Source organism: Hesperophylax consimilis, chromosome 6, assembly GCF_061612785.1.
Source record: "Hesperophylax consimilis isolate HC1 chromosome 6, BYU_Hcon_1.0, whole genome shotgun sequence".
Classification (NCBI taxonomy): domain Eukaryota; kingdom Metazoa; phylum Arthropoda; class Insecta; order Trichoptera; family Limnephilidae; genus Hesperophylax; species Hesperophylax consimilis.
In genome coordinates this window covers 6,869,869-6,897,774 of record NC_142841.1, presented here as the reverse complement: position 1 = coordinate 6,897,774, position 27,906 = coordinate 6,869,869, and the positions used below count along the sequence as shown (strand labels likewise).

The 27,906-nt window shown below is 35.4% G+C and overlaps 1 pseudogene across 1 annotated transcript; it reads left to right on the top strand.

Annotated features, from left to right (window-relative positions):
* The first annotated feature begins 434 nt into the window (after positions 1-434).
* On the top strand, positions 435-27,046 carry LOC149422903 (mannosyl-oligosaccharide alpha-1,2-mannosidase IA-like; annotated as a pseudogene). The gene is made up of 11 exons (XR_016302316.1): positions 435-556; positions 682-757; positions 5,532-5,723; positions 10,586-10,819; positions 13,437-13,616; positions 14,786-15,004; positions 15,477-15,710; positions 16,291-16,429; positions 17,076-17,211; positions 19,486-19,602; positions 26,776-27,046. The product of XR_016302316.1 is annotated as a mannosyl-oligosaccharide alpha-1,2-mannosidase IA-like (transcript).
* Positions 27,047-27,906: the final 860 nt, after the last annotated feature.

Below are 27,906 nucleotides of genomic sequence, written 5' to 3'. Positions count from 1 at the left end.
GTTCTTAATTTCAATGTGATTTATTTTTTTGTTGAGTAGCAGTTTTCAATGTTGTGCAGAAGTAGATCTTCTTAGTTTTTTCAGTATGAGTTCAACCGGTATGTTAGGATTTTCGTTTTCTTTTAATTCCAGCCCTTGGATTTCTACAGACGTCTCAAAAGCATTTTGTTGAATTTTGTTGACCATTTGTTTTAAAGTTTTGTTTTCATTTTGTACTTCTTTTATTTTTTGGAATATTTTTTTCTTTTCTTCCTCATAATCGTCAATTGAGAAATTTTGAGAAAAAATCAATTGCTTTGCTTATATCAGTCAATTCACACTTAAGTAGTTTTTTGACTTCTGCGCTCAGCTTCTCTATTAATTTTTCATCCTGGGGAGAGGCAACTTTTGGCGTGAAGCAGAAGTCGCATATAAACGATAGAGTATGTGCCGACTTCGCCGTGAATGACTGCAATTCGGCGCGAGTTAGGCCGCTACATGTAGTGTGAAAATACATACTACATTTTGCACAACGTATATCTTTTTAAATGTTTGTTGCCTTTTTGCACTGAGCACAGTGAGTTTTGTCGAAAAGAGGCATATTAAATGTTTATTTCATTTACTTCCGATATTGGAAATATTATTGTTGTGATAGTTACTTGCAGCTGTCAAATCTATAACTATTTGCTCTTGTTTTTGCAGTTTACGGACGTGTAAACGTGTACATTTATAACACTTAACACAGTTTTATAATCACTATATTCACAGTTGTAATTGGGTAAGGTTAGGTTATTTTATTTTGTTAATAATCACTGTTTTTACTGGAGCAATTACTTAGAGAACTTGTTATGTAAACCATAGATAATCTACTTCTTAACCTTTTCCTTTGATGCCTGAGTCTAAAAAACAGTGCATGTTTTCCCTATTCTTTGCAAATTTACCGATACAAATCCGCCCAGTTTATAAGAAGAAGAATTCCAACAACCAGAACCAGATCAGAATTTGTTCCGTTTTCTTCCACTAAAGAAGACGGAATTGATTGCGTTCCACCACGGAAAAAATCCAAATACAAGTTAGATGCTCCCCACACACCTTAACGAGGCAAGAATAAATACATGTACGAACGTAAAATACTTGGGGCCCATTATTAATCAAGACCTATCGGATGATGGCGATATCGGAGAAGCCTAAGCATAGTATCTAATATGATTGCCCGCAGATTTTGCAAATGCAGCAATACTGTTCAACTGTTAACCCTGTTGAACGCATTCTGTACCGGCCTGTACACGTGTGAGACATAGTGTCACTCCCGAACTTGCCCTATGGAAAGACTCCGAATTCAATATAATGACGCCTGTAGAATCATATTTGGATACCGAAGATACAGCGTCGCATTGACAATGTTCACGGAATTAGGAATAAATGTATTTGCCGGCCTGATGAGACACTGGGTCACTGGAGCCAGGATACGGCTAATGGCCTCCGCCAACACGGTGGTGACCGCAGCCTACCAGCACTAAGCGCCACTCCTGAGCATCTCCTGAGTGAGCGCTGGGCCCAAGCTCACTCTAGACCGTGCCCTGCATAGTTGTCCTGTTAATTTATTTTTCTTCATCTATTTAGTTATTCATTTTCCACATACCTATTGTATAAAAAATATGTATATCTATATGAGACGTGTGGGATTGCACTAACCTCCTCACATCCTGGAATAAAAATTATTATTATAAATGACCCTAACTATGAAACATTTGCGATGGTCCGACGCTCTGTAGGGAACCCGCTTGCACAGCGCGGGTGTAAACTGTGCACCTTAAAGACTTACGGAATTCAACACTTCGTTTGTGTGAAAGCACTATGAAACAATACATTACTATAGTTGTTTGTCATGTTACCGCCAACAAGAGAATGAGTTACTTGTGTTGATGTACAGGGCTGGTTCCACGACATCTAGTGCCTGGTGCGTTAGTATGCCAATTGTGTCATAAATCTTTTTTTAAAAATATTATTTGAATTTTCATTGTGTTTTTATGAATGAATGAATAAATAAACGAATGAATTAATAAAATGGAATCTTTGAAGTGGAAATTAACCCACTTCCCGACGTCCGATCCATTTATTTCGTTATTCACTTATACGTTAACGTTATATATTGTATTACTTTGCTCACACAATTTTTTTATTTTTTTATTAGATACTTTTTTAAATAATTAGGTACATTTTTGTATGGCACATGAAATAATATATATAATTTTATATATATATAAAATTAAAACAGATCATTGAAGTCCTCCTCACTAGGAGATCCTGTGCTGAGGGGGACTGTATATGTTAGTATACGTTTTCAGCGAATAAGATGATGTTTTAAATATATTAGCTAGTTCTTCTTCCGATATTTCCTTAAGCCAAGATTTGATGTCCTTAATGTAATTATTTTTCGTCTTCCTTTGTTTGATGTTGAGAGGGAGTTTATTATATAATTTTATTGCTAAAAATTCAGAGTTTCTTTGTCCAAAGGTAGAATTACATTTAGGAATATTTAGCATGTCTGTTTGCTTGGCTCTGGTTTTATGATCGTGAGAGGAGTTTGCCTCTGGTTTATTTTTTAAGTGATGAACTAGAATATTTTTAGCATAGATTTTTTGTAAACTTGGAACATCAAACAGATTAAAAATATCAGTAGTTGGCGTCCTTACGGGGAGCTTAAATATGGTCTTTATGATCCAATTTGGAGTTTTCTTTAGTTGTTTAAGATGGTTTGATGATGCTGAGCCCCATCCTATTATTCCATATTCCAGTAGAGAGTGGCATAGAGCATAATATACTCTCTTTAGATCTGTAGTTGACAAGATATTTCGTAATTTTTTGAAGAAATAGATGAGTTTTGTTAGCTTTTTTCAGGTTCCTTCGATGTGTGCATCCCAATGAAGTTTGTCGTCAATTACGATCCCAAGATATTTAATTGTTTTAGTTTGGACTATATGCGGGCAAGAACATTGCGGATATTTGTTTAGACATTCATGTAATTTGAGTGTATGCTCATTCGTTGGTTGACCTCTTTTGGTTTTAGAGAAAGTTAGATATTTAGTTTTACTCACATTTAATGTAAGGGAGTTTGCTTTTAACCAGTTTTGGAATACAGTCAGACCTTGCTCCGCTTTTTTATGTGTGCTTGTCCAATTTTGTTCACAGAATATAATGACAGTGTCATCTGCAAAGCTCATTATGCCTCCTTCAATGGGAAGACTCATAAGGTCATTAATATAAATGATAAATAGTATTTGACCCAATTCGCTTCCTTGAGGGACATCGTACTTGATTGATAGAGTTTTGCTACTTTTTTTTACCAATTTGTACGTACTGCTCTCTTCCAGTTAAGTAACTTTTAATTAGATTTAGAGTTGTTTGTGTTATTCCATTTTTTTTAAATTTAAAAATAGTATTTCATTGTCAATTGTATCAAAAGCTTTTTGAAGGTCAATAAAAACTGCCAAGCATTTTTTACCTTCATCCAGTTTTCTTATAATTGTATTTGTTACTTTAGCTATAGCATCACCAGTACCCAGGTTTTCCCTAAAACCGTATTGCGTCGTTAATAATATTTTATTTTCATCCAAAAATTTAACCATTTGTTTTTTTATTAATTTTTCCAATATTTTCGATAGTGTAGGTAATAGACTAATTGGTCGATAGTTAGATATATCATTTTTGGGACCGGTTTGACCAGTCAGAAATTTGTAGCTCGATTTTAACGTTTTCCCAATTTGTTTCAGACTTTGCTATGACAGATTTCTTTTTTTGATTTATAGATGTATTTTTATTTTTAATAGATAGAAGTATTGTGTAGTGATCAGTCAGTGTAGAAGGGTAAATAATGGTTTGAGTTAATTTATCAGTTTTACTAAAAATATGATCAATGCATGATGTGCTTTCATTGCATACTCGTGTAGGTTCATCAACCAGGCTTTTAAAACCATGGTGAGCTAGTGTATGTATGTAATCATATTTTTTTGGATTTCCATTTTCCAGGATATCAATATTTATATCTCCGATAATAAAAACATTCTTAGTATTTTTGAGTAAGTTAAGCTCAAAATGTAAGGAGTTTAAGAATGGCTCCAGATTTTTTGTAGAAGGTGATCTATATATTGCGAGAACTGTTATATCCTTACCAATTGATATCCTTAGACAGTTTGCGTTATTAATATTGATCTCTCTGACTTCAACTTCAGTGTCTTCTTTAATGTATGCAATAACACCATCACTCTTTGTATTATTCATTAGTGTGGAGTAAGAGACATATTTATCAATTTGTAGAGGGTATTGTTTATCAGTTAACCAACATTCAGTAAGGATAATTATGTCCCAGGTTAAATTTAAAATTTTAATTTATATTTGTAGCTAGTCAAAGTTTTTGTTTATACTTCTAATATTTTGATGCAGTATGTTAAAATTTTTGTTCATTGTTGATAGGTTAGGTAAGTTTGCTCTTTTTGCATTAGGTTCCGTGGTTAATGTAGTGTCAGCCATTTTTTATTTTTGTAATTGTTGTTATTTTGAGCCATTTTATTTATATGATGTTTTTCAAATCGTCTATATGTTTAACGTAAATTATTTTTTTCTTTTGCATTTCTTCTTGCCATTATTTTTCCCTCTTTGTGCCAGACGTATGCATAGTTTTTTTCTTTTGAAATTTGTTTGGTTTTCCAAAGAAGTTCCTTATGGTAAGGGCTCAGTTCTTCAGCTATGTATATTGTTTCAGTTGAAATATCTTTGATCGCAGCATAATTGATGTTTTTTCTATTTGCAATAAGCTTGTCTCTGGTCAATTTATCTGAAAATCGCACTAGTATTTTAGGTGGTGCATTGATTTGCCTATCAGGTATCCTTTTTACCTCTATAATTTCGCCGTATTTTAGGTCCACTCCTGCCGCCGCTGCCGCCACTTTTTTAACCACTTCAATTTGCTGTTCCCCATTTTTTTGTGGAATGCCTGCTATTTCAATATAATTAGAGCGGGTTTTGTACTCCATATCTGAAATTTTTATTTCTAATTGTTTAATTATAGTATTTTTCTCCTGGTGCTCTTTTTTCAGGTTTATAAATTCATTTTCAATTTTTTTGTTTTGTAGGATTGTTATCTCTAGTTTTTTAATCAATTCATCGTATTGAATACTCATAAATTCCATGCTTTTTTGGGTGTCCTGTTGTTGCTTCTCAATTTTTGAAATAATTTATTTTTTCATAGCATCTATTTTTTTTTCGAAAATCAGTGTAATTTTTTCTATGCTGAATTTTTCTTCATGTTCAATGTTGGCACCCTTTCCTCTAGTGTTAGCCATTATTTACTGTTAAATGTAACAACCTGCCCCGATACATTCCGTACTTCGTTATTCACTTATACGTCCACGTTATACGATTGTATTGCTTTCCTAACACAAAATTGTGTTTACATTACGCACTATTCTAACTTTTGTTTAATGATAATTCGACCGCTGTTGTTTTACGTATTTGTAAGTATGAATTGAAGTAAGTATGTTTGTTTTTAATAGGGATTATTGTTTTACTTGGTCGTGGCGTGCTTCCTGGTTTTGCTGACACTTCCCTCAGAAGCTTCCCGCTGGGGATCTTCCCTTCTGATGGATAATGTGGAATTCGTGAGACATAAGTACGAACTGAGAAAATACGACCGGGAGGATCTGATGTCGGACAAGGACAAGGAAAGAAGAAATAAAGTCAAAGAGGTCTCTTATTTCATTTTATTATTAGTACTTTTTTGTATACGAATAATAAGTTTTTTTTTACAGACCCAAAGAGGTATTTTCTCAAACTATGAATACCTACCGTTAAAATAATTAGATTTAAATTTTATTTTTTTAACTATCGTAATTTTTTTCGAGAGTAAAAAAAAGTGAAAATGTCCTGTTAAAAATTCGGGATTTAGGTACTTAATCATCATATTATTACAAGTTCGATGTTAGCCCAAGTGAGTTGTAATAAACACTAAATAAACTGAAATACCTGTTCAAAACTCGGGATTTAGGTACATAATCATCATGTTTTTACAAGTTCGGTGTAAGCCCAAGTGAGTTGGAATAAACCATGAATAAACAGGAATACCTGTATTTTGGTACATAATCATCATATTATTACAAGTTCGATGTAAGCCGATACAAGTGATTTGGAATAAACTATAAATAAACTGATATATCTGATGTTGAAATTATAAAACATAATGATAAAATAATAACACCATATATACAAGATTTTGCCAAATGTTTTTGTTGCTAGTTCGCGTAATTTTGCGCAGTTCCATAATAATTAGGTTAATGTAAGTAACAAGAGGATATATTGTTATTTATGACATTTAAATTTAAAATATATATTGTCTATACATTTACAATTATACGTTTTCATATTCTTTTCGTTTCATATTCTTCAATGGCAGGTAATCTGGATTGCTTGAATCAGTCGTTAGAGCGAGAGAGAGAGCGGTCATCTTTGACAGCCGTGAATCTTTGACATTAAACATTTTTTTTATTAATAATTGTAATTAAAATGCCTCAATATTGGATTGTGCCTTTGCTCTCCCCGAGAACATCTGGATGTAGAATTGTGCCTGTTTGCTCCCCGAGGACGTCTGTAATAAAAATGCCTCAATATAGGATTGTGCCTTTGCTCTCCCCGAGAACATCTGGATGTAGAATTGTGCCTGTTTGCTCCCCGAGGACGTCTGTAATAAAAATGCCTCAATATAGGATTGTGCCTTTGTTCTCCCCGAGAACATCTGGACGTAGAATTGTGCCTGTTTGCTCCCCGAGGACGTCTGTAATAAAAATGCCTCAATATAGGATTGTGCCTTTGTTCTCCCCGAGAACATCTGGACGTAGAATTGTGCCTGTTTGCTCCCCGAGGACGTCTGTAATAAAAATGCCTCAATATAGGATTGTGCCTTTGTTCTCCCCGAGAACATCTGGACGTAGAATTGTGCCTGTTTGCTCCCCGAGGACGTCTGTAATAAAAATGCCTCAATATAGGATTGTGCCTTTGTTCTCCCCGAGAACATCTGGACGCAGAATTGTGCCTGTTTGCTCCCCGAGGACGTCTGTAATAAAAATGCCTCAATATAGGATTGTGCCTTTGTTCTCCCCGAGAACATCTGGACGTAGAATTGTGCCTGTTTGCTCCCCGAGGACGTCTGTAATAAAAATGCCTCAATATTGAAGTGTGCCTTTGTGCTCCCAGATAACTTATGGACGTAGGTTTCTAAGTGATGAGCAGTCGGCCGATTTGACGGCCGGCATAGTCCAGTGGTAACGCATTGGACTGCCATTCCGAAGGTCGCGGGTTCGAACCCGGCGTGCGCAAGTAAATTTTAGTTGATTAATTTGTGTTATTTCACAATTAATTAATTAAAATAATATATAGTATATTTGCGGCACGTTCCAGAGTGGAAGATACTACCAGTATCGCCCTGGTGTAAGACCACCATTCAGAATTGAAACGTTGCTCCAAATGGCTTTAGCCGTGTTTAGTGACTAGATCTGAATAGCCAGGTACTTCCCCACCTTCCTCTTTCCCTTCCCCACTTACCTTCAGCCTCACAACATCCCCCAATTGGGGATGCCATAGTCTCACTGGCTCCAGACGGGAGCAGTTGGGACTCTTGTGAGGTATTCACTATAAAAATAAAAATAAAGTTAAGAATAAAGGGTGTTCTTCTAAAACATGGATCTCATTCTGTCAAAAGTATGTGTAATGTGTAGGGTAGACCGAGGCTATTCGGATCACTTTTTATGTTTTCTTGAAAAAACATAAAACTAACACATTTTCGAAAAAAATATTTATTTAATATTAAGCATTTGTCATTTTTATATGTTTTAACTTTAGTGATCACAACATAAAGTAACTTTAAAAAAACATATGACTATTACTGTAGACCTCTCCACCGATCCGAATCACCCCATATATATGTGGTGATTCGGATCAGTGGTGGGGCTACTCGGATCAAACCCGAAAAAATATTTAAGTATGAAAAAAAAATAAAACCAAAAATAGGTTTTAGAACCCATAACTTATATGAAAGTATTATGACACTTATTACACTCTTATTGGCTTACACACCGCACAAATAAAAACTTTATTTAACTTTCTTGTCTTAACATTTTTTGTGGCACCATTCTTCGCATGAAGAACATTGAATCCAATCTTCCTTTGGAGGATGTACAAAAGCTTCATTGCAATAAATGCAAAACCACTTTCTTGAAGCCGATGAAGAAGCTGTTATGGAAGATTTTTTAACTTTAAGTCTCGGGGTACCTTTTCCTTTGAATTGTAATTTTGGGCGGTTTTTAGTGGCATTCCAATCATAAATTCATATTTCTTACGTTTACCCTTATACAGGACAAATGGAGGTATGAATGATCCAACTGCATTCATATAAGCCAAAACAGTTAAATTTTGACCTCGCTCGACACTTGTCATTGATACGGGACGATTATTTAGGGGCATGCCGGTTTCGTCCATATTATAAATGCATTCTGGCCTTCCTTGTAATTGACAGTCTCTTATTACCTTTTCCAGTGTGTCATAAAAATTTGAAATTTTGTCTGGGTCCATTCCGTTAATCTTTGCTCGAGATAGTCCTTCTGGTTTTCTTATGGAGAGGTATGGATGACGCGTAGCGATGAAACCAATCTTGACCTGCCATTCCAACTTCTGAATTAAATCTTCGTTGAGCTTGATTACCAAGACGATTACGATAATCAAAAGCGTATTTCCTGACCATTTTTGGAGTAATGCCGAATCCACGTTTAGATAAATAAACCAACCTTTCCGCAAAATGTTTTTCAGATTCAATAACTATTGCAGGTCTTGCTCCTGGATTAGAGATGATCCCGGTGGTTGAAGTCGTATGTCTTTGTAATGTCATGTATGGGATTTCGTAGCTCACAACAGCACTGCGTTATCCCATTTCACCGGATTTTACCTTCTTAACGGATTCATCCATTGCAATTTTTGACCATGATTGATTAGTTGTCTTTTTCACATAATTGCGCACCATCTGTATCAAATAAAAATATAAAACAATTAACGCATCGAATTTTAAAAGCATTAAAATATGATCCAGATAGCCCCCCCACCGTCGGTCCGTTTAACCTCACATTTATTAATATGATATTTACTCAAAGTAAAGTACAAAATCATACAAAATGCAATTTATTGCGCTTTAATTCTGTTTACTGTGCATTTGATTGATAAATATATAACATATGAACATGAATAAATAGCTTACCTTTTCAGAAAAAACACTAAGAACGCAGAGAACAATATTACATCAGGCATTTATTTGAGACGTAACTTGTACGATCTTCACACATATCGATTTTTAGCAATCAACCCACGCAATCTGTAATATCGGTAATTTTACTATTATGGCATCCGGTAGATGGGGAAGCTATGTCTAAATTCTTTCATTGTCATTTGGTTACAATAGCCGAGATATATCAATATTTCTTAGCTTGATCCGAATAACTCACCTGATCCGAATAGCCTCGGTCTACCCTATATACACAATACGATACAAACGTTAATAGCAAAAACCATCTTTAAATAAGTTAGAGGTTTTAAACTAAATAAGTTTTTATTTATTTTTCGGAATAACTTTATTGAGTAAAACCTCAAATTGTAATATTTAAATATTGAGGACAATATTAGTGATTTCTAAACGAAAATCTGAAACAGAAAAATCAGACCGTTTCATTTCTGATTTTTCTGTTTCAGATTTTCGTTTAGAAATCACTAATATTGTCTTCAATATTTAAATAAGTTTTCCTTTTTCAACTCAAACCACCGTATTTATCAATAATTTTCAATCCTTAATACAATATGTTTTAAACTGAATCACATAGCTGTAAAGTCATACGCGTGACCGACGACCACAGCAGCTCCGTCTGCTTTGAGCTTTCCACATTTCTGATATTCCATATATGTATAACCACTTGAGCCATACTTGGCCAAGTTTGCGAAAAAGTTTTGAGCGATCGCTTACCATAATGTGCCAAATTTATAGAACCTAAAACTATGGGATAAACGATCCATTCATTGTCAGTAAGCAGTTTCACATGTTTTTTTTATATTTTGATGAATGATGTTAATTAAATTATTATTTGTAAATATGACATCAATTGCTCGATTGGATATTCCTGCCGGAAGATTAAGTTTCATGGAAATGAATTATGTTGGCTAAACTTATGTGTGTCTAATGGTTCCAGGATAACTCAACACAGTGACAATTCAACACACTTTTATAAAGTGATATAAAGATATTAATAAAGTTATTAGAAACGATGAAAAAAAAATTCAAACCTAACCTAACCTAAACTACTTAACCCAGTTAATAATGTTTTTGTTTCATCACTTTCCATGACTTTATATAACTTTTTAAAGATGTGATGAATTATAGCTGTGATGATTTATCCAGTCACCGTGTCTTATATATCACGTAATTACAGCAACAAAATATAAAATTTAAAATTTTTAATTCAGTTCATGCTGTGTCATTCATCAGTGTGTCAAAAATCAAAATCAATCACCTTACTTTTAGATGATGAAGCACGCCTGGGATAACTACAAACAGTATGCCTGGGGCAAGGTTGAGCTGAAACCTGTTTCCAAGGTGGCCCATCCTCCAAGTAACGATCCTCATTTCCACCCCACTACAATCAACTTGGGAACAACCATTCTCGTTGCTATGGATACACTATACATTATGGGGATGAACGAAGAGTTTGATGAAGGGAGAGAATGGATTTCAAAAAACTTCACTTTGGACGCAGTTGTAAGTGTGCTTTAATACGAATATATTTGTTGGTGTATGGTACAATCAGTGGCACTTTCACAGTGCTACTCGGTTGGGCGGTGTTGAGAAGGAGCTATCGGAAGGTATTAGCATCGTAAATTATTATTTTTTTAAAGGAAAGACAATCATTCCCGGGTTACGAATAACCTGACAATGTTTGAATATGTTCCTACTACCACCAGAGGAAGCGGAAAATGTTGCTTGTGTTGTGATGGAGGACTCAGCCAGACGAGGAATTGAACACACTACGCCCAAGTGCGATGTCAACTCACCGGTAATTCTACATTATTCCGCTTCTGTGTTCAGGGGAGACTTAGATCAGCATGAGTTTTAGCAGGTACCACATTAATAACCCACCCTGGGCTTGGAAAGAATGCTTGTTTTATGTTCTCAGGGTGCTCAATTTTTCATCCACAAGGCGCGGAGAGTTTGTGCGAGCCGGTTTGAAACGTACGCCTCAAGCCATATGGACGTTTCAGACGCGCACCACCTTATATGAGGCCTGCCCAGCGGGTCTAGCACGATCGAATTGATAATTTAACAATATCGGATCAACTTTCGACGAATTTACACCGATATCCTTAACACAGTTGCGCTGTCGATAGCCGAACCGATATTGACACAAAATAAATTTGGTCTTGTGCGAGGTATTCACATAAATAAAGCAGTTATTTTGCAAAACGAATGACACTATTCAAATAGTTGTGGATATTGACAGTTAACCGAACAACTTGTAGACCATGCTCACAGATGTGACTAACAGACCATAGATGACGGATTTCATCAATTTTGTATTGATATTGGGTTTTATCGATCGATCGTGTTAGATACCGGGCCGAGTGGCGCATTGGCAGAATTTTCTTCGCGCTTATCCACTTTTCAGTGCGAACTGGTCGCTCAGTCTGAATGATTTATTTTAGAATTGAAGTGCATCGAAAGAAAACTGATGACGCCTAATGACACAATACTTTTCGGGACTTATTGGCTTCAGGCAGAGGGGCAGACCAATGAAACTCACTATTATTTCAAGGAAAAAAACTGCTATTGGAAAATGTTTTATCAAAATCCCAGAGAAAACTACTAATAAATTTGAACCAACTTCGGTCACACAGAAATGCCCAGTATACACTACTTATACTATTTCTTCAGTGTATACAGGAGGACGACGTGTTTTGTAAAAGTTTCTGTTGCACTGTGCCTAGGTCTGAAATAAAACTTGATAGCCACCATTCGTTGCTCGAAATTTAGGAGCGTTTTCACAAAGAAAAATATCTACAAAAAGTTTTTTTCGTAGGACAGTTTTAATAGGGACTCAGGGTTAATAATTTATGATAATCTTTAAACACAAATGCAATTATCTGTTAGACCTGATAAATAATAAAAAACGCCATCTTCATTTAAAAATCAACTCGTGTAAAAGAAAATTAAATTGTTTATAAATTGATTATACCTTCGTTCACAGGGACGGGAGTCAACCGCACTAATAACCTCACTAAATGCCGATCGGGTAGAACCGACATTTATTTCAAACTGCTTCTTCTGATTTCAGAGAAATGCGTATATGTCCACATGTGTGTGCGTGCTTTCCACCAAAATTGATAGGGATACCGGAAGCATTGTCATTAACAACGAGTGTAACTGCCGAGATTTAGCTCGAAAGGATGTCGGGAAGTGGGTTAATTTCCGCTTCTAAAGCTACGTAAACATACGCGAACCGAACTGCCGAACTGAAAAGGGTGTGAAACGCCGTTTGCAGTTGCTTCGTTCCTTTCCCGTAATTCGTGGTTCGGTTCGCGTTCAGGTTCGCAAATGTAGGTATACGTACCATTAGAACTTATTCATTTATTCCCGAAAACAAAATGAAATTCAAATAAATTTATTTATTTAAAAAGATGTTGAAAATTGAAAAATCTTTACAGAAGAGATATATCTACAAACCTGAAAAAAATAAGTTTTTATCAAAGCGAAATATCCCTGACATTTTGGTTAAAAAATATATATTTTTGCTTTATCTTTCTAAGTAGCAACCTAGACCTAAAAAATTATCATAAATGATCGAAAAAAAAAATTAAGCATAATGCCTACCGTTGATACGTCTATACATGCGTAAGTAATACATAAGCAAAAAATGTTTTAAGGGATCAGAAATAATGTTTATTTTTACAACTGGGGGCCTAGTGCGATGCATTTAAATAAGATAACAACGGATCTTTTAAATTATATAACTACCCAGTTATTTCACTTGTATTTTATTTTGTAATTTATCATTTTCTAGCACACGTAAAGCAGGTAAATACATTGGTTTTCGAAATTCTAAATCTGCAATTTCGTAGACACTATATAGAAGAATTAAAATAAAACCATTCGGGGTAGATATTTCTCTCTATGAAAACTCTCCTCAATTGTTGTCACTAATTTCAGAACGCCCTAAAAAAACCTGTTTCCGGTTCACGGAAAAAATCGTGACCAGCAAATTCAAAACTTCCACCGAAGGCGCATCATATGTGGCCTGTCGTCACACCTCCCCCCACACAGGAAGTCACCAGTGTACTGAGTGTACATATATTATTGTGTAATCTATATTTATAATTTGTAGAACACTACTTTAAATGTGTTTGCGACAACGGTCAAATGCATTGGTGGCCTCCTGAGCTGTTTCGCCCTGACGGGAGACGCCATGTTCAGAGACAAAGCACAGCACGTTGCGGACAAGCTACTGCCTGTATTCTCGACACCCACCGGACTGCCACATACAATCTTCAATCCGAGCACTGGGGTAAGGTTCAATTCATGCCACTTATAAAAAAATTATCATCTGACCCATTCAACATTTTTTTGTTTTGTTTCGTGTAGAGCTACTACTATCCAAAGGATATACATAATTTTGAAATGATTGTTTTTTTGGATAACCAATTGTCGTGGCTGCTGATAATAAACTGCACTTCCCAAAAGTTCTCTAACTCTTGTTGTGTATGTTCTTATTCGTATTTCTCTTGTTCTTGTTCCGATGCAGGGAACGATATTCAAGCGTGCTACGAACCAGAAAACCGCTCGAAAAGTACACAAGAGTCACGTTATTTGTCTTAAAATCGCGAATTTCGTGTTATTCTCGTGAAGATTTATTTATTTATTAAACGCCATAAAAGGCTTTTACAGTAATGTGAAACATTGGATTATAAGTACACAGTTCAGGGCTGTCAGAGACTTGACAATTAGAAATAGCATTTTTCATTAAAATAATACATCCACAAGCAGTTTTTATTGATGCTATACATATACATTTCACATATATGTATATATGTGGAATGTATATGTATAGAACACCATATATATGTTACACATAAAGAAGAACACAACATTCAGTATGATGCAGTACAAACAGACATTTAACATTTCACAAACATATCAGTTACATTCACAACCAAGTATTTTTGCCTTGATGCAAGACGGTGAGGTTTTGAAAATATCAAAAAGGGCTGTATACGTGTTGGCAGTGCGGTGAAAACGCGCCAACGGTGAATGATACAAATAGTTAGTGCTATGATTGTCACTGTGGAAAAGATGGTGGAGTCGAGTTGATTTAACAGGGACACGAAAATTTATAACACTTAACATTTGAGGGCAGTCTATGAGATTGTTCAGTAATTTAAAAAGTATAAGAATGTCATTAATAGTTCGCCGGGTAGAAAGAAGTGGTAGATTTAGACCAGACATTAATGTATTATAGCAGATATCAATTACAGGCTGTCTCAATTTGAATTGAACGTATCGAAGATGACAAAATAATACGCGTTTTTCGCGTAAAAATTACCATTTTTTAAATTACGCGTAATTTCTCCTATCTAAACCAAATAATGAATACTTTTATCTGCTGTTTATAACACTTTCATGACAGGAAGTAATAGATTTCTTCACAAGAATGAATACAGAAATGTTTAATTCCAGAATGGTGTTAACTATGCTTGGGCTAAAAACAGGAGCATTTTAGCTGATGTTGGGTCCCTTCACCTTGAGTTTGGGTACTTAAGCGACTGGACTGGCAATCCCACAGGAACAAGGTCGAACAAATACGCAAGACGCTGAAAGATACAGTTAAACCCGATGGTCTTTATACCAACTTAGTTGATCCAATGACAGGAAAAATGGAACGATGTAATGTTACTGGTAAGCAAATCCTTATAAACTTAGTTAAAAAAAAAAAAATTAATTAGTGCAGAAATTCTAGAACTAACTACCGTTTGTATTCCTTATTGCCAGAATACCAACATCGAGTCAGTGGACAGCTTCAATTTATCACAAAAATAAACACATACCTCAACACCCCTCAAGGGCGCTTACATATTGCGTTTTTTTTACCGGTTTCGGTACAGTTAGCATTACCATTGCTAACAATTAGTCCTTTGAGTGGGTACAAACAAAAATTATATAATTTACATGGTTTTGTTTTACCCATTTGTGGAAAAAGGGCTGGTTTAATTATTGTTTTTTTTTTTATTGAAGCATTCTACAAGCTTTTCGAATCACAAAGTTTCCTTGACTGCTACATGTTACTTTCAAATACATATTTCTGCTCTCTCTCTGCTATTCTATCATAATAACATAATGCCAGTTTGATTATATACCAACTTATTTCCAGGCTACGGAACATCACTCGGCTGTTTCGGAGATTCTTTCTACGAATACCTCCTGAAGACGTGGTTGCTAAATAAAGAGAATGAGTCCCGCCAGATGTTCGATGAAGCAATGGGTCATATTATTGACAAGCTGATAAAAGCATACAAGGGGTTGACCTTTGCTGGGAATTACTGCCAAGTCGACGGAAATACACCTGAGATCACCCCAGTGATGGACCAATGGGCATGTTTTTCAGGCAAGACCTATGTAATATGTGTATGATATTATTTGACCAAAAAAAGGTGACAGCCCACAATAAAGACTTTATAATTATAGATTACAACCGTGAACTATGGCAGTGACGCATGGAACTGGCAGAGGAAGTGTTGAAAGTAAACTGAATGCTGTAGAAGTTAGGTCCCTAAGGCTTATGTTATGTGTGACCGTGTTGCAGATGAGAAGATTTGGAAAGAACGCAAGACTGCTGCAATTCGGAAAGCGCAGTGAACAAAATTGAGAAAGGAACGCTTAGGTGGTTTGGATGTGTGGGGCCGATGAAAGAAGAAAGGAGTGGATGGAGAATATAAGATGCGAGGAGTTTAGAATGAAATTTAATTAAAGAAGCACGGGAATGTCTTTATTTATAGCCATGTTTTTTCCGATTTGGGCCCTGTGTGCGATGCCTCGACTGTTTACTACTTCAGTTTCTTTGCGGAATGTCGAAAATATCTATTTAAAAATGGATTTTCAAAATAGGTACGAGAACATTTAAAAATTTAAAAAGAACACATTTTTTAAATGAATTCAGTTCACCAATATTTTCATATTATTTTTAGGTGGACTCTTTGCACTAGCCTCTACTACATTGGAGACCTCTCGAACACAAAAATACATGGATCTGGCAAAAAAAATTACTAATACTTGTCATGAAGGTTATGACAAAACTATCACGAAGTTAGGACCTTCGACATTTAGGTAACGGCAGGTAATCTGGAATATTCTAATCAGCTTCGCTGACGAAAGTTTTTTCTACAAAAGTTAATTAGTAATTGTAATTAAAATACCTCAATGTTTGAACCTCTGGGCAAGGTTTCCCAATTTAAATATTTTTAGTTGCATACGACGTTTTAATGCTAAAATCTGTAAGAGTCTTTCATTTGCTTTCAAGAACATTTTTATTTATTTTGAAATATGTTCAAAAACAGCGAATTTATCTGATATCGAATTAAATTTTAAAATATGTTCTGCGCAATTAGTATTCCGACAGTTCTCATATGAGACGTACATTGGCGTACGAGGCTTTAAGATTTTGATGCATTCAGTTTTTTCGGTAATATCTGTTACGAAGGAAAGGCCGATCAGCTGTGTGTTCAGATAGTTTGAGTAGGTTAATAATATTATTGAAGCCTGTTGTTAAACCAACTGTTTTTTTCATACCTATACATATACATTCAGGCATTTTTTTGTAAAAAGAATAGGAATGGAAGATTTAAAACAAGTTTGTAATTGTGTCTCACCAAAAAGAGATTAGCTCTTGGGCTTGGTGTGGGGCACACACTTCGCATGACTTTTAGATATCACCATATGATGACAAGATGTCGGATTAATTTTCATGTTGCAGATTAAATGAGGAAGACAAGCATTTACTTAATGAACAATCATTTACATTACAATGTCAAACCATCGAGAGCTACTTCATCTTATGGAGACTCACCAAGGACCAAAAGTACAGAGAGTGGGGCTGGGAAGCGCTACAGGTTTGTCTAAAGATTATAATATATTATATTCTTCAACCAGAGACTATCGAGAGCGACTTCATCTTTTGGTGACTTCACCAATGACCAGAAGTTCGGAGAGTGGGACTGGGAAGCGCTGCAGGTTTCTCTAAAGATTTCATGCACTAATTATATGATTATATTATATTATGTATTAACATTATATCCTTCTGCCGGAAACTATCGAGAGCTACTTCATCTTGTGGAGACTCACCGAGGACCAGAAGTACAGAGAGTTGGACTGGGAAGCGCTGTAGGCTTGTCTAAAGACTTCATGCAATATAAAATGTAATATCCTTTGACTAGAAACTATCCGGAGCGGCTTCATCTTGCGGTGACTTCACCAAGGACTAGAAGTATAGAGAGTGGGACTGGGAAGCGCTGTAGGCTTGTCTAAAGACTTCATGCAATATAAAATGTAATATCCTTTGACTAGAAACTATCCGGAGCGGCTTCATCTTGCGGTGACTTCACCAAGGACTAGAAGTATAGAGAGTGGGACTGGGAAGCGCTGCAGGTTTGTCTAAAGACTTCATGCAATATAAAATGTAATATCCTTTGACTAGAAACTATCCGGAGCGGCTTCATCTTGCGGTGACTTCACCAAGGACTAGAAGTATAGAGAGTGGGACTGGGAAGCGCTGCAGGTTTGTCTAAAGACGTTATTCGTAATATGCAAAATACTATGGCGCCACTGAAAGAAGTTTATCTAAACTTGACCATTAAAAGAATGTCCTGATTTCGGTAAACGGGGATGTAAAATTGTATAAAAAAACGACACATCTTTGTGAATTTACGGTGCTTTATAAAAAGTATTAACATAATTTACATAAATATATCCCTCCTTTAACACGAAATATTCTCAATATGGAAGGTGTTAATTAACATCAAGATAAATGTATTGTATATTTTTCCTAGGTAAAAAAAAATATTTTAACTAACTAACTAACCATCACGCCGTTTCCCCGCAGGGGTAGGCAGAGAGGACGGACCGCCAAACAACTCGGTCTTGGCACACACTTCTTACCTCATTCACATTCATACATCGTCTCATACATACTCTTCTATTATTCTGACTCTTGACATGGCCCGACTCGAGTATCTGATTATAGTTTATATCTTTACTTCACATGTAGGATATGTTTTTTTTATATATTTTTTTAAACAGATCTTCTCGTTGTATTCTTATGCTTGCGCAGATTGTACGATGATGTATAAGTTTTACGCAGAATGTACAGACATCGGGACAATGCCCTAAAATAACGTCGGAATCTTGACGACTTAAGTGAAGAAGCCATACAAAGAAATATGCGACGCGCAGCCCTGGTATATTGGACAGACCTACGATTGAATTTTCCCTAGCAAATCTCTAAAAAGTGGAAATCTCTTGAAAAAGTCGCGTGAAAACAATATTTGGAGCGGCCCTGCGTAATGAACGGACCTAGGATCGACTTTGCCCTAGAAGGCCTAGAAAATTGATCTTTCTGTTGGGTTTATTTTAATTATTTCTGATGAAAGTATTGATAAAATCTCAGATGTTACTAGAGGGATCCCTCGGGAAGTTACTAATTCATCGCCTGAAAACATAAAACTGGTACTGGTATTTTATATTGGAAAAACGTTTTATAAATTGTTCAAATGGTTTTACAAAAAAATATTTCAATGGTAAGGTACTGTTTTTATCACCCTTAAATAAAAATAACATAAATTCGTAGGGAACCCACAAGAAACATTTAAGATTTTAGTAATACGTTCATCATAAATAATTAAAATATGAGCGTTTTAAGCAAACCCCCGTTATTAGAGCCTTATGTCGGCTTAACATAGATAAACTGATATTATTACATTTTAGATTTGACTCTTAGCGTGAGAAATGTAATCGAAAAAATACGAACGTTAACAACATAACATAAGTTCTATCTATTATTTAAGTTTGATTTTGTACCTATGGTAGACCGAATTTCCGAATTTGATATTTAACCATTTTCGAAAGTCAGTACGATACCGGTCTACAGTGCATTTCTTCGTTAAGCAGTCTGCCCACATAACCGGAGCATACCATTACCGTGCTATGACCGAGCCGCGAATTATGAGAAAGGTACGAAGTAACCGCAAATGTCGCGAAACGCCGCCTGCGGTTGCTGTGTTCCTTTCCCGTAATTCGTGGCTCGGTCATAGAACGGTCATGGTATGCTCCGTGGGCAGAGTCCTTTATTCTTTGCAATAAAATATGTATCCAAGTTTATTTATTTGTAGGCCATTGAGGAGAACTGCCGTGTGGATGGCGGCTACACGGGAATTAAGAATGTGTTCCTTTTGGATTCGCCTAAAGATGATATACAGTAGAGTTACTTTTTAGGTGAAACATTGAAGGTAATTTACTTAACATATACCTTAGTGTATATATTTTTTAATACAAATAATATTTCACTTGCTTAATGCTTCATTACTTTTGTTTCTGGTTTAATTACTATTTTAAATAACTGCGAATTTTGAAAAAAAACATGATGTGTCACCTCAAAATAGAGCCTTTAACTTACAGTGTAAAGACAGGGGAACTACGTCGCCACTCGGTTGGGCAGCGTTGTAACGGGTTAAGGTAGGGGCTTTAGGAAGGGATTTATAAATGCGGGCCTTGAAGAGGAATAACTTACACAAACACGAGTTGAAGAAACGAACGGTTCTAATGAAGCCAACATCAACTGTGAATGTTCTGCTCGTGTCCGACGAGTTTCACGCATGTGCGACGGTGCACCGGTATTAATGCTATTAGCTCTTTATAGCAGGCTCCATTAAAATACATATATAACAGACTCAGCATGCCTACATGCTGTCGGTGCATTAGAGATGGCTATCGGTCTGTTAACAACGGTTTGCTAATCAGACGGACTGCCCTCCTTTGCACATAATCAAGTAGGTTTATCAAGTATTACAAGGCTCCGGAACAGAGGTGGCTCCCAAAAGCGTCTGCTTTAGATACGGCGGCGTTGGTTTTCTAAAACTCCCATCACATTCGACCTCGTACGTCGTCACACCAATGCGTGATGAATGCGAATGTGATGGGAGTCCTATGTAATATATGACCTATGATGACCCATGAACATAGAGCTATTCAATTAAAGGCGCTATTGTTAACTAGTATTCCGTCGAAGCGTGTTCCATTTGCTACCGGGGGTTTAGATTACAACAATTAATTATATTAAATAATTGAATGAATATTAAAAATACAAGCCAATGTTCTGAGTACTTTGTCAAGGCAAAAGTAAAGCCATGAGTACTCCAATGCAAAATTTTAGCATCTGAACTGTAAAGGATGGGGACTTTCTAAACAGAATGAAGGGGCGTTACGCATTTAAGATTTATATAGACAAATATTGCATCCTAAATTTAAACTGTTTGGCAAAAAGGGCTTGCTTACTTAGTTAGTCCAGAGATGGCAATCTCACCAATGCACAATGCGTAAATGCTGGATGGGCCACACAACGAAACGATAGATATAATGAATGTAAAAGGATCCACACACCTTGTAACAAATTCTTTATGTAACACATTATTTACAGAAACAAAAATCCTGTTTTATTCGAATATTCCATCAATAACATAGCTTCAGAAAGAGTCACGGAAATGAGAGATCTTGGAATTATTTTGGACGAAAAACTAAGTTTCACCAATCATATCCATCAAATTGAGAAAAAAGGTATGAAAACACTAGGCTTCGTATTAAGAACAACAAAAAACTTTAATTCTTTACAAGCCATTAAACCAGTGATTCCCAAAGTGGTCTATATCGACCCCCAGGGGTCTATGACAACCTGCAAGGGGTCTACGTCAGCGAAAAAAAAAATTGGGGGTCCATGAAATGAAAATGGGGGTCCACGATAGTGGATCTCAACATACACTGATAGTACCTATTTACTTACATTATACTATCTTATAATATTAAGACATATACATTATTTATAAAAGTACCTATGAAGTAAAAAAAAAAATTATATAATGTTTATAAAATTGTGTAAGTTGTAGGATGTAGGCATTCGCTTTGTGGTTGCAATACATTTTGATATTTGTAAAAACCTGCACATAATGATATACCAGTATCATCTTATTACAAGCATACGCGCAGTAATAATTCTTGTCAATTTTTGTCTCAGAGCTTCGCGAACTTGCACTGACTCTTTTGTTATTTGTTTTTGGGGTGTTATGCCGTGTTGCGCTAACTCCTTCTTTAGCCAACGTTTCGGACAGCATTGCAGTGTCCATCATCAGGGCAGATGTGTTATTTTTAGATTAACGTAATCCGAACTAATTACCGAAAAGTTCGGATGGATGGAGTTATGGAATGTTTTCAGAAAAATCTAAAAAAAGACAACTGTACATACATATTACGTATGTATTTTATTATTAACACACAATATGTTACCACTTTGAAAGATAAATTAAGAAAATAAGAAATTCAAAACTGTACAGCTGCGTGTTTTTTGAAGAATTTCCAATACACACTCTCATTTCTTTGTTTTTTTTTTCATAGAATTTAAATATTTACATATAAGAAACATATTAAAAGAAATATATTTTGAAATTAAACTACATATTTTGGCCGGTCACATAAATAAATATGTATATGTGTCAATATTTACTTATTTATGACCATGCTAGGTATTTATTATTCTTTTATAAATACATATATCTTACCAAATAACTTCACAAAAAAGTAAAAAAAATGTACCTTTGTCCATTGGTCGTTACACTGTGGGCCAGTTCGGATTACTGAATGTTCGGATTACGGAGGTTCGGATTATGGATATTGCACTGTACATACTTCTCTATATTAAAATTTAAATTTTGTATTATTGCTAAAGTGGAACCAGTGAACTTTTACACATGACAGTCGAATGTACATAGAGATAAATCGCATCAAAATTTGTTATTATTATTCGTTGTATAATATTTTATTTTAACATTTTTTGTCATGTTACTTTCAAATTTCCTTAAAGTTCCATCATACCAAAACCTTAGGTAAAATTCATAACATTCCCATTCTCACATTAATTTATAATGGCTATACGCCTGTGCCTGCCATAAAATCTAAGACCATACAATTTAAATTTGACTTTGATTTTTTAATATACAGCTGCTGGACTTTATGTCTTATTTAAATAGATTAATTTTGCCCACAGATGATTGATGCCATGTTCGAATCTAAAAAGAAATGTAGACAGTACAGTGTTGATTATTTGAAGCATTGCTTTATTCCATCATTGTCGGACAAACAATTGCCTATGTGTCTTTTATGCAACAAAGTTTTGGGCAATGACGCTATGAAACCATCTAAGCTGCAGGATCATTTGAGAAGATGTCACCCTGATAAAACAGATAAAGATTTGAAATACTTTCAAACACTCAGTGCGCCCTACTATCGAATTCGGCAGCCATCTCTGGTCCGGAGCCCCTAAATACCTGAAAAAAACCCTTGACTCTGTGCAAAAACGGGCGGTCCGTTTGATAGATTCCCCAATCTTAACAAACGGACTGCAATCTTTAGAGCACAGGCGTCAGGTAGGTATGCTGTCCTTGTTCTATCGGTATTACAATGGAAGATGCTCTGAGGAACTAGCGTCATTGATCCCTTCGGCACCGGTGCGTAGTCGGAATACACGCCAAACGCGCGCCCAACATTTGTACACAGTTGACATTTGTCACATGAGAACGGGTCGCTTCTACGATTCGTTCTTAAGTTCAACAGCTCGGCTGTGGAACGAACTGCCGGCCTCTGTGTTTCCTCCCTCCTACAACATGGGACTCTTCAAGACCCATGTTCACTCCTTCCTCTCCACAAAAAGACCCTCCACACAGCATCCCCAAAGATGACATAGGCCCTGAGGGAAATTATTTTCTTCAGGGCCTCCTGTGTGGAGTAAATATAAAAAAAAAAAAAAAAAACACTCAAATATAAACTTCAGAAGAGACCTACGCTGGACAGAATGTTCGCTTTGACGTCACAAAGAAACGATGATGGTTTGCGAGCGTCTTACAATATCTCGCTACTTATAGCAAAATCCGGAAAACCGCATACTATCGGAGAGAAGTTAATTTTGCCAGCCGTTGAAGAGGTTTTAAAAACTGTTTTACACAAACCTGCATCTGATATCATTCCCTTAAGCAACAATACTGTTGAAAGACGTATTGATGAAATGAGTTCTGATATTGAAAGGTTCTTGTGTAATTATTTGCAAACGACCCATTTCTCTATACAACTGGATGAGTCAACTTTACCTGGTAATGAAGCATTATTATTGGCATATGTTCGTTTTATTATGAATCAAGAAATCTACGAAGAACTGTTCTTCGCAAGAACTTTGACAACCGACACTAAAGGTGAATCAATATTTCATGTTTTGAAGGATTACTTCATTGAAAAAGCAATCCCTTTATCAAATATAATGTCAGTAGCTACAGATGGAGCACCTGCCATGGTTGGACGTTATTTATTTATTTATTTGAGGAACATAAACAGTCTTAGTAATACAATATACATAAGAGAATAACAAAAAAACAGACCAATTATTAATGTTCACAGATGTATATTCAGAAACATAAAACTAACCTGTAAACGATATACCTATAATATGCCTACCATAAACAGCAATAAATAAAAGTGATTTTAACTATACTTAAATAGACTTGGGTTGGAACGGGAAAGGGGAGGAGAGGGATGAGGAAAAGTTGCCACGCAAGTAGTATTAAAATATTAGGTACAATCAATTTAACAGTGGTTAATATGAGTTAGAATGTGATACAATGAAATTCTGTAGTGATAGTAACTAGCAGTGAATATGTCAGCACGAGTGTCTATATTTGCAAATTTATTATTATAGTAGTTACATGTCCTTTGCATAAATTCATTTTGGTTGGAATTGGTATTGCATCTATCAATGTAGAAAAGGGTATTTTGTCTGCTGTATCGAATTGGCGCATGGAAATTTATTTTGTTCAGCAACTCCGGGCAGTCAACTTTAGAGTTAATGATTTTATACAAGAGCATCTGATCAGCGACAATCCTCCTGTTGAGTAGTTTCGTGATTTGAAAATGTTTCTCGATTTCGTCGTAAGAGTTGTATATGTTAAATGATTTAAAATTGAGGGATTTGAGAAATCGTTCCTGAACTCTTTCTAACCTGTTAACATTAACAATATAGCGCGGGTTCCAAACCGGTGAACAGTACTCCAGGTGAGGACGAACATGTGAATTGTAGAGAGTCAGATATGTCTTAGTATTTTTGAAAAATTTGCATGTTCTCAGTATCAAACCTAGACTTTTTGATGCTTTGGTGACAATGTTATCAACGTGTTTATCAAAGGTAAGTTTAGAGTCCAAGAAAACCCCGAGATCACGCACATATTCTTTATTTGTTAAAATCGATCCAGAAATGGTGTAATGATGCAGTATTTTCACACGGTTACGTGTGAATGTGACTTTGCAACATTTAGAAATATTGATAAAAAGCTTATTTCTGAGACAGTAATCCGTCAGTCGATCAAGATCTGCTTGTAAACGCGCAGAACAGTCCGGGGAGCTTATAGGAAGGTATATCTTCATTTCGTCAGCAAATAGTAAAATTTGAGCGTTGTGAAAACATGTCGTAATATCATTAATATAGATAGAGAAAAGCATAGGACCCAAAATGGACCCCTGAGGCACACCGGAAGTAATGATTTTCCAGACGGAGGAAAATCCACCCACTGTCACAGCCTGGGACCTGTTATCGTGGATTTATAAGCTATTTAAAACAAAATGTGCCAGGGGTGTTAGCAATACATTGTGTCATCCATCGACAACATTTAGTTGCTAAAAATTTGAGTGTTAGATTACATGAATCTCTTCAATTAGTTATTGATGCAGTAAACCGAATCCGAAGCAACGCGTTGAATACGCGGTTATTTGCGCAGTTGTGTGAAGAAAATGACGAACACTTTCATCAATTACTCCTTCACACTGAAGTACGCTGGCTGTCGAAAGGCTTATGTTTGACAAGATTTTTTGCACTTTTTGAGACTATTTTAGAATTTCTGGATACTAAAGATAAAATTTTAAAAGACAATTTAATGAAGTGGAAAACAGACATCTGGTGACATAGAAGAAACGAATGTCATAAAACAAGAGGAACTGATTGAAATAAGTACAAACGAAGAACTTAAGGTTCAGTTTAAGCACGGATATCAGCACTTCTGGCTGCAAAAAAACATACGCGTTACTTATCCCGTATTATGGAATATAGCGAGGAAATTTTTAATTTCCTTTCCATCGTCATATCTAGTGGAAAGGGGGTTCAGCGCTGTTACCAATCTCCTAACGAAAAAAAGAAACAGACTGGACATCATTAGCCGAGGAGACTTAAGATTAAACCTTACAAAATTGACGCCAAATGTTGATAATTTATTATAAAAGCATCAGGTTCATCCTTCCCACTAAAAACATTTACTTATTGCTTAGTTTATTTTATGTTACGTTTATTTTATATAACAGATACAAAATTTTATTTTGAGTAGTTTTAATTTAAATTCAATTAATAAATGTATAAAACTGAACATGTGTTTTTACTTTGAGTTTTTAACACTTAACTTCACTGCAGTTAAAAATTTACAAAAAATAAATATCAGGTAAGTAGGGGGTCTACCAAAAACAGAAAAATATGGCAAGGGGTCTACGACACAAAAAAGTTTGGGAACCTCTGCATTAAACTATTATACGTATCTCTAGTAAGAAATCTAATTGAATAACTCAGTAGTTTGGTCTCCATCTTACAAAACTCACATTAACAACATTGAGCCAATACAAAAAAAATTTCTACGTTTTATAAATTTTAAATTAAATATCCCTGTCGAAGACTTAAAATACAATTTCTTATTAAATACTCTAAAAATACATACATTAAAAGATAGACGTAAAATAAACGATTTAACGTTCTTATTCAAAATACTTAACTCTAAATTCGACTGTTGTTAACTCCTGCAACTTATAAACATACATACACCCACAGTAACAACACGACAAAATACAATATTCTACAGCAGCACACATAAGCGTAACTACATTGCCCACTCTCCGATACAACGACTTCACACCATGGGAAATCATTACTTGGGGGATGTTGACATATTCGATACCAACTTGGCAAGTTTTGTGGATCATTTAAAACATTTATTTCAACAATACTCCTAAACACATCATGTAAACCTACAAATAGCTGTAATTTTCTGTTTTTGTTTCTTGTGTTTGTATGACTTGTTGCATAGCTTTTATCAAATGTAATTTTATTCTTTTTTTTTATGTTTCAAAGTATCTGTCAAATTAAAATTATACTACCAACCATGTAAAAGCCCTCTGGGCGTTAAATAAATAAATTAAAAAAATAAAAATTATTAGTAAAATAATTGGAGGCCAAAGTGGAACCAGCTTTGGCTTCGTCTCTGATGCCTATGAATGCCTGCCATGATACCATGAATGCCTGCCCTTCTCCTTATTTTAATACTTATATTATTTTCTAGTACCTCTACTTGCTTTACTCCCATGAATCACTGATCTCCTTGGACGATTGGGTTTTCAATACCGACGGAAATCCTCTACCAGTCAAAGGAAGCCGATTCTTCAGAAGTGTGCACTTACCCCCTTACTAATAAACTAAATTGTGTGTAAACAATAAACAACCATTTACCCAGTTGCACAAAATTTATAACACGTTTATTAGTAGGGCCCCAAATATTTTTAGCCTTGTTTAAGATTTTGGGCATCTGATAAAATGTTGAAAACAAATGAGATTATTTGGATATTAAATATAAAATATTAATTATCTCGAGTGCTTTCTTTACTTGAAAAAAATTAAGATGTCCGATTTTTTTTTTAATGTAATATTATAAAATAACAATATGTATTTTAAAAAGCCCGTGTGAAATACGCGTACGTCCGCGTGTGTGTACGTGGCTACCACCAAAAGTTGATATAATGCAAAGAGTGTATCTGCTGAGTTTCAGCACGTTCGGATGTCGGGAAGTGGGTTAATTCCCATTTCCAAGATTGGCATTCATTCATTTACGAAAACAAAAGCGAAATTCAAATAAATTTATTTCATAACAACCAAAAAATATCTTGCAAATACACTTGTATAGTGTTTATACGGTATTTAATTCAGTACTGAATTCCCCCTGAAAACACTTGCATACTGCTTACACGGTATTTAATTCAGTACTGAATTCCCCCTAAATACACTTGCATACTGTTTATACGGTATTTAATTCAGTACTGAATTCCCCCTAAATACACTTGCATACTGTTTACACGGTGTTTAATTCAGTACTAAATTCCCCCTAAATACACTTGCATACGGTATTTAATTCAGTACTGAATTCCACCTGAAAACACTTGTATACACGGTATTTTATTCAGTACTGAATCCCCCCTGAATACACTTGCATACTGTTTACACGGTATTTAATTCAGTACTGAATTTCCCCTGAAAACACTTGCATACTGCTTACACGGTATTTAATTCAGTACTAAATTCCCCCTAAATACACTTGCATACGGTATTTAATTCAGTACTGAATTCCACCTGAAAACACTTGTATACACGGTATTTTATTCAGTACTGAATCCCCCCTGAATACACTTGCATACTGCTT